The sequence below is a fragment of the Balaenoptera musculus genome, chromosome 10, assembly GCF_009873245.2.
Source record: "Balaenoptera musculus isolate JJ_BM4_2016_0621 chromosome 10, mBalMus1.pri.v3, whole genome shotgun sequence".
Lineage (NCBI taxonomy): Eukaryota > Metazoa > Chordata > Mammalia > Artiodactyla > Balaenopteridae > Balaenoptera > Balaenoptera musculus.
In genome coordinates this window covers 7,029,571-7,046,606 of record NC_045794.1, presented here as the reverse complement: position 1 = coordinate 7,046,606, position 17,036 = coordinate 7,029,571, and positions in this window count along the sequence as shown.

Below are 17,036 nucleotides of genomic sequence, written 5' to 3'. Positions count from 1 at the left end.
ATTTAAACAAATGTACAAATATTAACAATAAATCCAAACAAATGCTAAGTTTATATTATTGACATTGGTTAAATAAGATGATTACCTATGTGATTATGTGAACAATGATGACACACAAATCATGGGGCTCCAGAAATGACCTACAGGTAGACATTCAGCTGTTTGGCCTTCCAAAGATAGAGGGTAAGGCCTCCGTGAAAATGCAGATTCTGGCTGATAAGGTAGCCTAGAGGCAATGGCACATCTCCTACCTTTGTATACTTGTTTGATTATAGTCACAGGATAAATTGCTAATGGTAGAATTGTCTTATTAAAAAGTATACATGTTTAAAATTTATAATAGACAACAATACATTTCCATCTAAAAATTCTGTACCAAATTACATGCTTACCTCATAGTATATAACTTACAAGTTTCTCTAAACCCTTACCAACATTGGACACTATCAAACTTTAAAATATCCAATCTGAGAGGCAGAAAATGTTATCTCAATCTTTTTTTGCATTTCATTAATTACAAATGAAGTTAATAATCTTTTAGTTCAATTTGTTTGTCTTTATTTTCTTAGAAACTCTTCATAACTATAGATAATTTTGGGGAGGGTATATTTCATCTGTTTCTTATTGATTTGTAAAAGTACTTTACATATTTAGGAATTATCCATATATTATTCACATACGTGGCAAATATTTCCCCCAGTTTATTGTCTTTGACTTTATTTTTTTATCTATCTATCTATTTATTTATTTAGTGGTGGTATAGAAGCTTTTACATTTTCAGGTAGTAAAATTTATTAAGATCTCCTTTATGACTCCTTTATGTTGTGCTATGCTTAGAAAAGATTTCTGCACTTCAAGATGATAAATTATTCACCAGTATTATAAAATAATATTGAAATTTATTTTATGTAAGAATTGACATAGGAATCCAGCTTTAATATTTTATAAGTGGTTATTTATTTTTACACATATAACTGAAATACACATCTGTTTTGTACATCAAATTCCCTTTTTACATATTTACATTACTACGGGACTATTCCTTCACTAGATTCAAAATTATGTTATTATTGTAGTGTGTTAATGTGTTTAACTATTTGGTAAGACATATACACCTTCATTGCTTTTAGTTTCCACACTTTTGTTCTGCATCACAGGTTTATGAGAAAAATTTAAAGTCATGTTTCAAAAAATAATATTTTAACATAGAAATACATTGAATTTGTAAACTAATTTAGGAATAAATGACACTTTCACAGTATACAATTCTAACTGTGGTGAATATTGCCCATTTGCTTCCAGATCCAATCTCTACCCTCTGTACCTCGTTCTGTGCCCTGAGAGGCTGACCGTTATGGAGGACATCAGTGGGTTCCCTTGTTCTCTGGCTTCCTGGTTAGGATTGACCATGGGAAGCACCTTCAGGGCATGGGAGGGGGGCTGTATTCTTCTGCTGAAGGGTACAGAGCCTATCCAAGTCTCTTGCCTATAGCTCTGAATCCTCTCTCCAGATTTAGTAGTGATGGCAGCCCTTGCTCTTCAGGTCATAGGGTGTGTGGATAATCCCTCTCTAGCTGTTGCTAGCTCCCAGATGCTTCATCATCATTGTTGGCTTCCTTAACCCTGCCCACAACTTGTAAACAGTCCTCTCATTAAACTCTTGTCAATGACCCCCTTTGAATATGTCATCTCTTTCTGCAGGAACTCTGATGGACACAAGTACATTTGGGATTTCAGGAACTCTTCATACAGCTCATTCTGTAACAGAGACTGATTATAAAACCTGGATGAGAACTGAGTACAAGTCATTTTAAGATGATAGCCAGAATCCATGAGAAAACTGGTAAGCAGGCATGAGGTGGAGTATCAGAAGTCACTACTGAACTATGATGAGATTGAATTTGAAATTAATATTAGAAAATACTTTAAATTTGCTGGGCAAATATAGACAGGATGAATGCAAGCTTGCTAGATTTTTGCCAGTGAGTTATATTTCCGAGTCCTATGAGAGCACCTGTTGATTTGTATTGTGGAAATGAGGCATATTGGATGCACACATATTTATAATTGTTTTATCCTCTTGATAAACCGACCACTTTATCATTATATTATGACCTTCTTTGTCTCCTATTGAAGTTTTTGACTGAAAGTCTATTTTGTTTGTTATAAGAATACATGTTTTTTAGTTTCTATTTACATGGAATGTGTTTTTCTATTATTTCACTTTGAGCTTATGTGTGTCCTAAAAGCTGAAGTGAGTTTTTTTAAGTAGCATGTAGTTGGGTCTTGTTTTTTTTTTAACCCCATCAGCCACTCTGCACCTTTTAATTGGATAATTTAATCCATTACATTTAAAGTAATTATCAATAGGTAAGGTCTTACTATTGCTATCTTGTTAATTGTTTTCTGGCTGTTTTGTAGTTCCTTTGTTACTTTCTTCTTCTCTTGCTGTCTTCCTTTGTGAACTGAATGGTTTTAGATAGTAGTATAATTTGATTACCTTCTCTTTATTTTGTGTGTACTATTATAGGTTTTTGTTGTGTGTTACCTGAGATTTATTTGAAATATCTTATAGATATAACAGTATTTTACATTGATAACAACTTAATTTTGATTGCATACAAGAACTACCCTTTTACTCTCTCACCTACATTTTATTTTTTTGATGTCACAATTTACATATTTCTATCCATTAAAAAGCTATTGTAGCTATCTATAACTGTTTTAAAATACACTTGTCCCTTAACCTTTATAGTAGAGTTAAGTAGTTAACACACTACCATATTACAATTAGAGCATTCTGAATGAAACTCTAAACTTACCTTTATCGGTGTGTTTGTATATTTTCATACTCTCATTTCATCTTGAAAAACATCTGTCAGTGTTTCTTTTAAGGCATGTCTAGTGGTGATAAACTCCCTCGGCTCTTGTTTCTTATGCAAAGTCTACCTCACCTTCTTTTCCTAAGGACTACCTTATTGGGTAAAGTATACTTGGTTGGCAGGTTTTTCCCAACACTTTGAATAGATCATTCCATTCTCTCCTGGCCTGCAAAGTTTCTTCTGAAATATCATGATAGCCTTATCAAGGTTCCTTTGTATGAGAGAATTCTTTTCCTAAATTTTCCAATTTTTTTTCTCTTGCTGTTTTTAAAATTCTCTCTTTGTCTTTGGTTTTAGACAATTTTATTACAATGTGTTTTGGAGAAGATCATTTCAGATTGAAATTTTGGGATGACCTATTAATCTCATGAATTTACGTGTCCAAATCTCTCCCCAGGTTTGGCAAGTTCTTCTTTACATAGCCATTACTTCTTTACATAGCTTTTTACCCTTTTTTCTCTTCTCTTTCTGGGACTCCAATTTTGCATATATTGTTTCCCTTATTGTTGTCCTATCAGTCCCATAGGCTTTATTTATTCCATTTCATCTTTTTTGTTTTTGCAACTCTGACTGGATAATTTCAAATGATCTGTCTTCACTTATTCTTTCTTCTGCTTGGTCCAGTCTGCTGTTGAAACTCTCTATTGAATTTTCAGTTCAGTGATTGTATTCTTCAGCTCCAAAATTTCTGTTTAATTCTTTTTTATGTCTTCTATCTCTTTGTCAAGCTTCTTATTTTGTTCTTGTTGCTTTCCTGATTTCACTAAACTGTTTTTCTGTGCTCTCTTGTAGCTTTCAGAGCTTCTTTAGAAGGATTGTCTTGAATTCTTTGTTGAGCTATTTCTGTATCTTCATTTTTGGGGGTCAGTTACTGGAAGTTTATTGTGTTTCTTTTTATTTAATAAATTTATTTATTTTATTTATTTATTTTTGGCTGTGTTGGGTCTTCTTTGCTGCACATGGGCTTTCTCTAGTTGCGGTGAGAGGGGGCTACTCTTCGTTGTGGTGTGCGGGCTTCTCATTGCAGTGGCTTCTCTTATTGCAGAGCATAGGCTCTAGGCGTGTGGGTTTCAGTAATTGTGGCACATGGGCTCAATAGTTGTGGTTCATGGGCTTGGTTGCTCCGCAGCATGTGGGATCTTCCCAGACCAGTGGTTGAACCCATGTCCCCTGCATTGGCAGGTGGATTCTCAACCAGGGAAGCCCCTATTGTGTTTCTTTAGTAGTGTCATGTTTCTCTGATTCTTTGTGATCCTTGTAGCTTTGCATATGTAGCCCCCTCCTTCCAGCTTCTGCATTTAGGGCACACGGAGGAGAAACAGAGAGGAAAGTGGTCTTTTTATGCTTTTGGCCAATGATTCCTGGTGAGGAAACATTTGCTTAGGCTTATTTTGGTTCCACTGCACCCTAGTGGTATAATGTGTAGTTTTGGCACCTAATTTTCTTGGAAGCATGTTTCAGTTTTTGTCTCTGTCACCTAATACTGCCTCAAAGAAATGAATTTTACACCCATAGCTCAAGGTGAGAAATTTCCTCACTGGGAAGCTGTCTGAGCAGCCATGTGGCTCCTTTCTTCTTGTTTACACTCTTGAGGACCTTCATATGGAGTCAAGGAAACCAGGAATCTTCTTCTTCCTCTTCTTTCCAGGCATGCTACATAATGAAACACTTTCCCTTGCTGGTTTAGACAGTTCCAGCAGCTTCCTGTCTTCAAAAGGTACAAGCTCTCTTTATAAGTTATCACCAAATTGTAGAGAATGTGTCAAGCTTTCCCAAGAACAACTTCACCACCCTCCATTAGAATATAAGCTCCACAAGGACATAGAACTAGTTAGTTGTTCATCACTGTATTCCTAGAGCATAGAACAGTTCAGACATCATAGGTGTTCAATATTTTTTTATTGAAAGAATAAAAAAATAAAATTGTATCAAGATTTTATTTGTTTTTAAAATCTTTAATACAGGTTGGATGACATCAGGTTTCAATTAACCAAATAACCTATAGTCTTGTGGTTCTAAACTGGTGGTCATTTGGCTCCCTTCCCACTGAGGTTATTTGGTAATGTCTGGAGACATTTTTGGTTATTACAACTCAGAGAGGGGTGCTACTGGCATCCAATGAGTAGAGACCAGGCATGATGCTAAACATTCTATGATGCAAAGGAGCAAATCAAAGAATTATCCAATTCAAAATGCCAATAGTGTCAAAGTTGAGAAACCTTGGATTAATATATTAATTATTTAATTATAAAAAACAAATTATTCAACTAACAAAACTGAATTATTTAAAAGATGCATTGTCATTTTCAGTTATCTAGACAAATTCCTGTTTTTAAAGACGTCTCTCAATTTTTGAATCACCTCAGTTTTTTCAGGACATTTTTTACAGACAATATGGATGTTTGATTGTTAAATGAAACGTTTAAAATAGGCATTTTAAACTTTTTCCCAGAGGGCTTTTCAATGTGAATAAAATGACACTATGGCAAGTTAGTCCTTAGATTGTTGGGATAAGTTTTTATGCAGAAGACTTAACTATGACTCTGATGTTAACTATACTCTTGTTCATAAACTTCATAAATAATCTTTCATTATAAACTGAGCAAAAGAAATATGGACATGCAATAAATCTGAAACCTCATCAATAGCATGCAAAGACTCATTTCATTTTCTTAGAGAGGATTCACTCTAAAGCATCTCAGTTGAAATTTCTAATCCTTTCCTCCAACAATAAATAGCCCCATTTGTATTTCAGATTTATTATTGCAGAAACATATGGCTTAGAGAACTCCCTCATTATATGGTATTCTTAAATCTTTTCCTGGGGGTAGTATTCTTCTTTAATCTTATTCTTTAATATTGATTCTTTAATGCTTACAGAAAGCTATTTATTTAAAATTTAAAGCACAGCTTTATTGAGATATAATTACATATCGACAAGTTCACTCTTACAAAAGTCATATATGGAAAGCCTATATCTAACATCATACTCAATGATTAAAAACTGAAAGCTTTCCCTCTAAGATCACATTAAAGGAATCATGCACTATGATCAAGTAGAATTTATGCCTGGAATGCAAGGACGGTTCAACAAACGCAAATCAATAAATGTGATACACCACATTAACAGAATGAAGGAGAGAAATCACCTGATCATTTCAATAGATGTAGAAAAAGCATTTGACACAATTCAACATTGTTTCATGATAAAAACTGTCAGCCAATTATGTATAGAAGGAACTTACCACAACACTATAAAGGCCATTTATGAAAAGTGAACATAGTGAAAAACTGAAAGATTTCCCTCTGAGATCCAGAACAAGGCTAGGTTGCCCACTATCACTTCTATTTAACATAGTACTGCAAGCAGGTGAGGTCAGCATGATGGCAGAACAAGAGCTCTTCTTCTTGAACCCCCTTCCCCCCCTCAGCAACAATAACTGGGCAGCCATCCACAGACTAAAGTGCCTTTGTGGATGTTTTGGTATCCAGGTAGGAGATTGTGATGCCCCAGTTTTCTTGGTCAAGACTGATGAGGGCCATTTTGAGTATGCAGGCCCATGCCCAGGTGGGCTGACCCAGAAGGGCTCTGTATCCCTGTGGACTTGGCTATAGCATCACTTGGCATTGGTCCTTCCCCCGGCACCATATACTAAAGGGCTTGGGATGAGTCACACCTATCTGTGCCCACACGACAGTAACGGCTATGGGCCTTGAAGTGGCCCATGACCTGGCTCCAGCCCCTCTCAGCCATGGTCTGGGAGCCCCTGGAGACAAGTCTGCCAAACTTAGTCCAACTGTAGATTCTGAAATGGCCCTGTAACTGGACCATAGACCCTGCTAGCCGTAGACCCCAAGCAGTCCTGTGGGCCCAGCGATCTGGAGGCAGACATGCCCGTCTGTGCCCCCAGAGATCCTGAAATAGACTTATATTTGGTTCCAGCCTGTCCTAGCCACAGTCCACTAGCAATCCTGCCAGCCCAGGGACCCAGTGGATACTGAATCCATAACATATGCCTAGTTATTTATTTACAAATATTTGTTATGCATTTCCTAGTTGTAGTAACTCTACTGAGTGCTGGGGACACAGTGGTTGTCAAAAGGCGTGCCTCTGCTTTCATGTAGGTTATGGCCTATTGAAGGGAGTACGTATTTAACACATGAACAAAAAAGTAAACATGTTATTGTAAATTGTGTTATGTGGTATAAAAGAAAAAATGGAGTCTTATGATAGAGAATTAGCATGGGATAGCTGATGTAGACAGGGTAGTCAGGGAAGATGTTTCTATGTGGTTGATATATATTTTTTTAAATATTTATTTATTTATTTGGTTGCACCGGGTCTTATTTACTTATTTATTTTTATATTTATTTTTGGCTGTGTTGGGTCCTCGTTTCTGTGCGAGGGCTTTCTCCAGTTGCGGCAAGCGGGGCCCACTCATCATCGTGGTGCGCGGGCCTCTTCACTATCGCGGCCTCTCTTGTTGCGGAGCACAGGCTCCAGACGCGCAGGCTCAGTAGTTGTGGCTCACGGGCCCAGTTGCTCCGCGGCATGTGGGATCCTCCCAGACCAGGGCTCGAACCCGTGTCCCCTGCATTAGCAGGCAGATTCTCAACCACTGCGCCACCAGGGAAGCCCTATGTGGTTGATATTTAAGCTACGATCTCAGTGATGAAATGGAACCAGCTTTTAAAGAGCAAAGTGAAAACGGTTCCAGGCAGAATACAGGCATATGTAAAAAGTCTTTTAAGATAAATTTCAATCTTGTTATTATGGCCCATTGGCTTTTCATTAGCTGCTTATCATCCTCAATATACTTATTAAAACATTTCCACATACTATTGTAGTAGTTTGTTTAACGATACTGCTTCTCTATCCCCCTATCCTGAAGTTAGGTTTCCTGTGTTCTTCTTCTTGGACTCTCCAGTCCCTAGAGGTTCACGTTAAAGGAAAACATAAGAAAGCAAGAGGGAGAATGAGTGGAAGTGACACCAAACCTAGTAAGTTTTGATAATGATTATGAAGAAGTCATTGTTCCTAAAAGAAACTGACTTATATCACTCTTTTGGAAGGGAGATTAACAGCATAGAAGTGATCAATATTTTTTCAATATTTTTGGTAAAATTTTTGTAGAATGTAAACCCACATTTGCATATGTAATTGTCTTTCTAATTTAAAATGTACCATATGTAATTGTCCTTCAGATTGAATGAGGTCAGATCTTAATGCACAAAACTTAACACTTCACTGTTTGTTTTGAAATTTCTTCAAAATATTTACCTCTAAAATTTCTTCCTTCCATTGTTATTCTTTAAGCACTAAATAATGGTAAATCCCTTGTAAAACTGCTATCAAAATCAAGTTATAACCGTAAAGAAAGCACTTACTATAACATAGATACTCAATAAACATTAGGACTATCTATTTTCTAGGTTAATTAAATTAAAGCCCAGAAGCCTCAGAAGGTCTTCTCTCTTCCTTTCATACATTATCAAATACGATTTTATATAGTCTGTGTTTTTCCTTCATTGTTACTTTCTAAATTCTTGGCTCTCTTATTGTCCAACTCAACTCACTATTTCTGTATATTTTTGGATTTAAATGTATAATAGGTGATTTCTCTCCCATGAATGGAGGTGGTTATTTATTTTTCAATGTTATGATGTAATGAATGTAATTAGGTACATTTACCTCAGAATTCAAATATGTTTCTGTCCAAGATATATTTGCTTTATACATATATTTGGGAAATGACTGATGGACTATAATAAATCAAGCTGTATCCCTTTCAGATATGGATCAATGTATCAATATCCAAGATATTGAAGACCAATATTCAAATAAGCAATCAGTGCCTCCTCCAAATTATAACTTTTTTTGTCCCATGAATATCTTCTAGGAGCTGTTTTGGATTCTATGGCCATTAGTTCCTCTGTCCTTACTGCTCTGACTTTAGGACTATTTATCCAGTATTGAGACATACCCACTGTCAGAGCAAAAATCAAAATGTCGGTTATATCTTCCTCGTTTCCTTAATACTTTGCTTCCTCTGCTTTTTGACTTTACTTGGCTGTCCTAGCCTAGTTACCTGCATCCTAGGACGAACGTTCTTTGGAGTTATTTATATTCCCTGTGGTTATTTCTGCTATTTTAGCAAAGACCTTCATTGTGCTTGTAGCCTTCAAAGCCATGAAACAAGGAAACATGCTGCAAATATGGATGGTGACCCAATTCTCAAATACTATCATCTACAGTGGTTCCCTCATTCAAGTATGTATCTGCACAATCTGGCTGGGAACTTCTCCCCCTTTCCCTGACATTGACACACAATCAGAGTTGGACCTAATCATCCTTCAATGTAACGAGGGATCCGCTACTGCCTTCTACTGTGTTCTGGGTTACTTGGTCTTTCTAGCACTTCTGAGCTTGACTATTGCTTTTCTGGCCAGACAGCTACCAGACAATTTCAATGAGGCAAAAATAATCACATTCAGCATGCTGGTTTTCTGTAGCGTGTGGATTTCTTTCATACCCAGATATATAAGCACCAAAGGCAAGGCCACTGTGGCTTTGGAAACATTTTCCATCTTGGCTTCCAGTGCTGGTTTATTGGGTTGTATATTTCTCCCCAAGTGCTATGTGATCCGACTAAGATCAGACAGGAATTCAAGGGAAAAATTACCTCAACAAATTCCTCGCAAAAGGTAAAGGAATTAGTGTTAAAGTGGCATCATTGATATGAAATGAACAATACTATGGAAATATTATTTGGAAATATTCCAAAGGGTGGTATGAAATAAATGCATTTCATTTAAACAATAACAATTGCTCCTTAATCAAGTGGCACTATCATTGTGGCAGCAAGTCACAGTGAAGAAAGCACTGGGGTCAGGTAGACCAATGTTCAAATTCAACACCCCTACTGACTGACTCTGTCAGTGTAACCAATTAACATTTCTTTGAATCACAGTTTTCTCATCTTTAAACAACATGTAGCAGGTTAACAAGTTAGAAAGGGCTAGAGTGAGAATTAAGTCATTTATGTGAAACTATAGTGGGTGCTCAAGAACATGCTTCCCTTCTGTTAGTCTTACTCTAGCTGTCTTTTCCCTTCTTATTTAAATAAAAATTGAATTTTAAGGAATTATAAGTTCCGGTAGTAGAAAGCTAGTGATGTCTAATTGTCCATCATTACACTACTCGTAGACACAAAACAATATGAAATTGGAGCTTTGGATGATTTAAATAGCGTTCTTTATGCTTCCATAGGCCCAAGTGAAACATGGATCAAAGCTTAAACAAAACCCAGAGGGAAACAGAAGGAACTATTCAGGGAAAAAGACAATGCTTTATCAAAGATCCTGGTAACATCTAAGTGGAGAAACTTGACCTACTGAGAGAGAGGAACCGTCCTTCATGAAGAGGGTTGCTTTTGAATATAGTCATAACATTCAAATATCTTCTCTTTCATCTCTTCCCCACTGATATCTGATATCACTTACAATGGCATTGAAATGTGACCGTGGTTAGATGTGAATCAGAAGATGAGGTTTAAATTCAGTAAAGTAAGATAACGGTTGTAATTTAAAGGACCTGTAACTGTAGAATGATTCCTTCTGGGAGATGTAGTTTTTCAGTTACTTATTTATTTTTTTTGGCCAAGAAATTCCTTTGCACAGGTTATTTCTTATTTTCCAACGATAAACCAATCCCTCATATAAATCTTTAAAAGCAGAAGGCAGGTGGACTGGGAAGGGAATACTAGGAAGAGACCGGGCTGCCCTTTCTGTTGGCTCTTCTCAAGTGCCAGCTCATCATTTGAGTGTGCACATGGGCAAGTGTCTCCAACTTGATTTCTGGAGCTTAAATTGGAGTTTGCCACGGTGGTAATGGTCCCTGCAGAGGTATGGCGGCCATACCCCAAATAATAGAGGCATTGGAAATAACGGATGTTCAGAAATTGCTACACCAGGTAAAGGTTTTTTTTTTTTAAATTGAAGTATCATTGATTTACAATATTATGTTAGTTTCAGGTGTACAACAAAGTGATTTGCTTATACATATATAGGTATATATCTATATTCTCTATTTTGATTCTTTTCCATTATAGTTTATTACAAGATATTGAATATAGTTCCCTGCTCTACACAGTAAATCCTTGTTATCTTTTATATATGGTAGTGTGCATCTGTTAATCACATGTTCCCCATTTATCCCTTCCCCCCTCCTTTAGGTAAATGTTTCTGTTTGCTTGATTTTTGGTTTGTTTGTTCTGACAGGAGTTATATGTCATTCAGACTTCTGGATCTTGAGAGGAATTGTGTTTGCATATAATATCGAACACAGTGCAACTGCAAGACTAGGGAACAGTGAATCAAAGATATTCTTAGCCTATCTCAATTCTCAGTGATCACCCATCTTTTTTCTTTTCCTAGCAAAGTAGATTTCTAACTAAAAAATAAGATATAGTTCACCTCTTTGGTTATGTTGGACTTAGTTGCTTCTATTTGGCCATAAAATTGGTAGAAAAAGGAGCAAATATTCCACTGGAATCTGCTCTGATGTAAATAAGCTAAATTATAGTCACAGTTTATGACCTGAAGATAATGGAAATGACTGTGTTGTAGAGGTTGTGTTGGAAAGTTTCTACAACTATATTGTTCACTTGTTCACGAGAACATACCACTTAAAAAGGGAGAGAAGCTTAGTTTTAAAAAACTGGGAGGAAGATCAGCACTAGTATATGAATGTAAGGTCATGTTTTCTAGGGCAAATCTTTCTGTGTTGGGGTTGTATATCAACATAGTAGTAATGTATGGAATCGACAGAAGGAATAGAATATTTTCAGAAATATTTCCAATAAATGACATGAATTTAACCTTCCTGCAGGAGCTCAACCAAGTGTTTAAGTGAATGTTCATCAAAGAGATGTTTCAAACCAATTGTTCGCAAGTTGAAATGGATTGTAAATGGGTATGCTGTATGGCAATTGATGCATGGTTCATGGGGAATAACCCATCATCCAATGATCCTTTACACAGCATCTTAATTTATTATTTTGTAGCATATTATAATAAAAGTATAAATAATGTCCATATACCATATAGCTTTTTATTATATAAACACCTTTATATGACCACTTCGCTTAAGAAATATCAATAGATTTGAAGTTCCCTGTACGCTCTCTCCCATGAACATTCTGCTCCCTGCAGTTCTCTAGAGGGAAGCTCTACTCTAAATTTTGTGTTAATCATTTCGTTTTTAAAGTAGTTCTCCATCCCCAAATAATATGTTGTTGAAATTTTGACTGTTTATCAATTTTATATAAATGTATTATATGGTGTGTGTTCTTATGTGACTTGTATTTCCTAAGCCTATTTTAAGGATTTATACATGTAGTTGGATACAGTATAGTTGTATTTCATCCTTTTTCATTGTTACATATTGTATCTCACTATGTAAGAATATAGCAGTAACTAGTGAATTCTCCTCGCAACAGATATTTGGACTGTTTCTTTTTTTTCCTATTGCAAAGATTGCTGTTTCTTCCATTCTTGTATAAATCCCCTGGTGCATACATATATCATTTCTCTAGAAGTGGAATTTCTGTATCATAAGGTATTTCTTTGCCAGGAAATATCAATTTATTTTCTAAATTCTTTTTGTAAGAATTTGAACTATCAATAGTTATTTATAAAATTTTGCATTGCACCACATCTTTATCAAAAGTTGGTCATTGTCACGCTCTTAATTTTGTCACTTTGAGATTATGAAATGGTATGATTTTTTTTTTAACTTGCAATTACCTGATTTGTAATGAAATTGCTATTTTTACTTCTCTTTTTCTCTGGTTCAGTGATTTCACAACAATATGACTAAATGTGGATCTCCTTTTCTTTTCTTTTTTTTAAAATCCTGCCTAGGATATTCTGGCCTTTCTAAATATGTGAATTAAGTTTTACTATTTCAGGAAAATTCTCAAACATTATTGTTTCAAATATTTTGCCCCTTAGTCTCTATCTCCCCTTTTTGGGGTTGTAAAATAGATAGTCTTATTCTATGCCTCTTAAACTCTATTTTATATATATCTGATGTCTCAAACTCTATTTTCTGTTTTTCATCAAAAGGAAAAATTATATTTATCTCCATAAATGTCTTCAGCATTCAAAGTTCTTGACAAAATTCAATATTCATTCCTAATAAAAACCTTAGTAAATATGAATTGGTAATTCCTGAAACCAGCGTCTAATTTAAAGGGGAAATGCTATGAAATTCCCACTGAAGTCAAGAACAAGTCAAGAATGCGCACTATTTCCATTACTACTTAACACTGTATTGGAAATATGGGCCAACACAACTTTTTAAAAAAGAAAATAACTAGAAACATGACAATGGGAAAAGAAGGTATAGAACTATCTCTATTGGTGGATAATGTGGTAATATACCAGGAATATCTAAGAAAACCAATGATGCAAATAATAAAAATGTTTAGTAAGATAGTAGAATAGAAAATTAATATACAAAAGCAATACATATACAAGTAACCAGTTAGAAGTACAATGAAAGAGAAAGCACTATTTACGACAGCAATAAATAAGATGTAATTCCTAAGAATAAAATAACAAGATACGTGAAAAACCAATATGAGAAAAACTTTAGCACTTTCTTGGAAGTTGACATGAACAAATGGAAAGATATCCCTTGTTTGTGAATGTCAATTCTCCTTAAATTAATGTAGAAATTCAGCACAATCTCAACACAAATAGCATACTTTTTTCCCTTGAACAAAACAGATTGATTCTACAGTCTATATTGTAAAAAACTTGCTAGAATACATAAGAACACTTAGAAAAGAGCCATGAATGGGAAATAGTCCTTCCAGATATTAAAGCATATTATAAAACCTTTGTATTTTAAACACTGTGATACTGACACAAAAGTAGACACACAGACGAATGGAATAAACAAAAATTCAGAAATTAATACAAGTACATAAAAACATAAAAGCACCAACTCAAAATTTAGTTTTCAATAAATGAAATTGGAAGAACTAAGTAGCCATTTGGAAAGATAGTAAAATTGGATCCATAAGTCAAACACCAGAATAAATTCCAAATAGGTAAGAAATCGAAATACAAAAAATAAAACCATACAAGTACAAGAAGAAAACATAAGTGAAGTTTTATATATCCCAAGTCAGAACTTAGCTATGACTAATTCCAACTTAAAATATATACTACATAACACATATTAAAACACTATAACTAGTGATAAATGGCAAATAACAAAATGAGAGAAAAATATTTGCAAAATATACCATACATAGAGAACTAGTATAAAGAGTTCTTAAAGAAAAAAAGTCCAGTGATACCCTGATGGTGAGGATACTTAGTCTCTAGATAGTGTTTCCCTAGATGGCAAGGACACTTAATCCTGAGATGCATCATTTCTCACTAAAATGAACTAGATGTTCTTGGAGAAATGGATGATTCTAGGTCTGAGACAGGGAAGGTACAAGGTGTGCCTGGTCCATCTTTTGTGTGTGTGTGTGCCAGAAAGCAAGATTGTGTTTAAAGACCAATGGAGACGTTAAAAGGACAAGAGAACCAACTTGGAGGGATGTGTGTTGGCCAAATTTGGAAAATTTTAAGCATAAAGGGAATTCCCTGGCAGTCCAGTGGTTAGGATTCCACACTTTCACTGTGGAGGGCGTGGGTTCAGTCCCTGGTTGGGGAGCTAAGATCTGGCAAGATGTGTGGGCAAAAAAAAAAAAAAAAAAGTTAAGCATAAAAAAGCCCATAATGGATTATGAAATATTAAATTAAAAAAGAATCTATGAGTCCATAATGTTACTCAGAGTATAGGGAGAGGAGGAAAAGGGCAGGGGAGCTCTTCCTTTTGGGAGAATGCCAGATAATAAATATGCAAGGAATGACAGAATTAGAAAATTGTGGTTTTGCATCAATCTCCAGTTTTAATAATTGCTACAGGCAGGAATCATCAGTGGATTTTGCAGTAATTGGGAGAAAGTTGCTGGGGAGTTAGCCATGTGAATATACTGGGAACAGCATTGCAGGCAGAGGGGCTAACAAGTGGTTAAAATTAGGCAGAAGTAAGCAGGACGTGGATAATGCCAAAGAGGGTCATAGAGGAGGAGTACAGTGGGGGAAAGGGGGAGAGGAGGAGGGGGAAATTAGGTGGCTACATCATGTGGAGACTGAGGCCATTGTAAAGACTGGCTTTTTGTCAGACTGAAATGGAGAACAATTACACGGTTTTGAGCAAAAGACTGATACAATCTGACTTAAGTTTCAAGAAACGTCACTCAAAATAGTCTGGAGGGAGACAAGGAGAAATAAGAATAAGAATGAGAAGCAGCAGCACATTTAAAATTTTTAAATTTTATTGGAGTAGATTTAATTTACAATGTTGTGTTAGTTTCAGGTGTATAGCAAAGTGATTCAGTTATATGTATGCATATATTCATTTTTTTAAAGATTATTTTCTCATATAGGTTATCACAGAATACTGAGTAGAGTTCCCTGTGCTATACAGTAGGCCCTTGTTGGTTATCTATCTTACTTTTTTTTTTAAAATTAATTAATTAATTAATTTATTTATTTTTGGCTGTGTTGGGTCTTCATTTCTGTGCGAGGGCTTTCTCTAGTTGTGGCAGGCGGGGACCACTCTTCATCGCGGTGCGCGGGCCTCTCACTGTTGCGGCCTCTCTTGTTGCGGGGCACAGGCTCCAGATGCGCAGGCTCAGTAATTGTGGCTCACGGGCCCAGTTGCTCCGCGGCATGTGGGATCCTCCCAGACCAGGGCTCGAACCCGTGTCTCCTGCATTGGCAGGCAGATTCTCAACCGCTGCGCCACCAGGGAATCCCGGTTATCTATCTTATATATAGTAATATGTGTGTGTTCATCCCAAGCGCCTGAATTATCGCCCCCCCCCCCCAACGCTGTTACCCCTTTGGTAACCATAAGTTTGTTTTGGATACCTGTAAGTCTGTTTCTGTTTTATAAATAAGTTCACTTGTATCTCTTTTTAAAAATTAAATTCCACATATGAGTGATATCACATGATGTTTGTCTTTCTCTGTCTGACTTACTTCACTTAGCATCAGAATCTCTAGGTCCATCCATGTTGCTGCAAATGGCATTATTTCATTCTTTTTTTATGGCTCAGTAATATTCCATTATATATAAATGTGCCACATCTTCTTTATCCATTCATCTATTGATGGACACTTAGGTTGCTTCCATGTCCTGGCTATTGTACATAGAGCTGCAATGAACATTGTGGTACATGACTTTTTTGGAATTATGGTTTTCTCAGGGTATATGCCCAGTAGTGGGATTGTTGGGTCATATGGTAGTTCTATTTTTAGTTTTTTAAGGAACCTCCATAGTGTTCTCCATAGTGGCTGTATCAATTTACATTCCCACCAACAGTGCAAGAAGGTTCCCTTTTCTCCACACCCTCTCTAGCATATATTGTTTGTAGATTTTTTGATGATGGCCATTCTGACTGGTGTGAGGTGATACCTCATTGTAGTTTTGATTTGCATTTCTCTAATGATTAGTGATGTTGAGCATCTTTTCATGTGCCTCTTGGCCATCTGTATGTCTTCTTTGGTGAAATGTTTATTTAGGTCTTCCACCCATTTTAAAATTGAATTGTTTGTTTTTTTGATACTGTGCTCCATGAGCTGTTTGTATATATTGGAGAATAATGCTTTGTCAGTTGCTTCATTGTCAAATATTTTCTTCCATTCTGACGGTTGTCTTTTGGTCTTGTTTATGGTTTCCTTTGCTGTGCAAAAGCTTTTAAGTTTCATTAGGTCCAATTTGTTTTTTTAAATTTTATTTCCATTACTCTAGGAGGTGGGTCAAAAAGGATCTTGCTGTGATTTATGTCATAAAGTGTTCTGCCTATGTTTTCCTCTAAGAATTTTATAGTGTCTGCCTTACATTTAGGTCTTTGATCCATTTTAAGTTTATTTTTGTGTATAGAGAAGTGTTCTAACTTCATTCTTTTACATGTAGCCGTCCAGTTTTCCCAGCACCACTTACTGAAGAGTCTATCTTTTCTCCATTGTATATTCTTGCCTCCTTTGTCAAAGATAAGGTGACCATATGTGTGTGGGTTT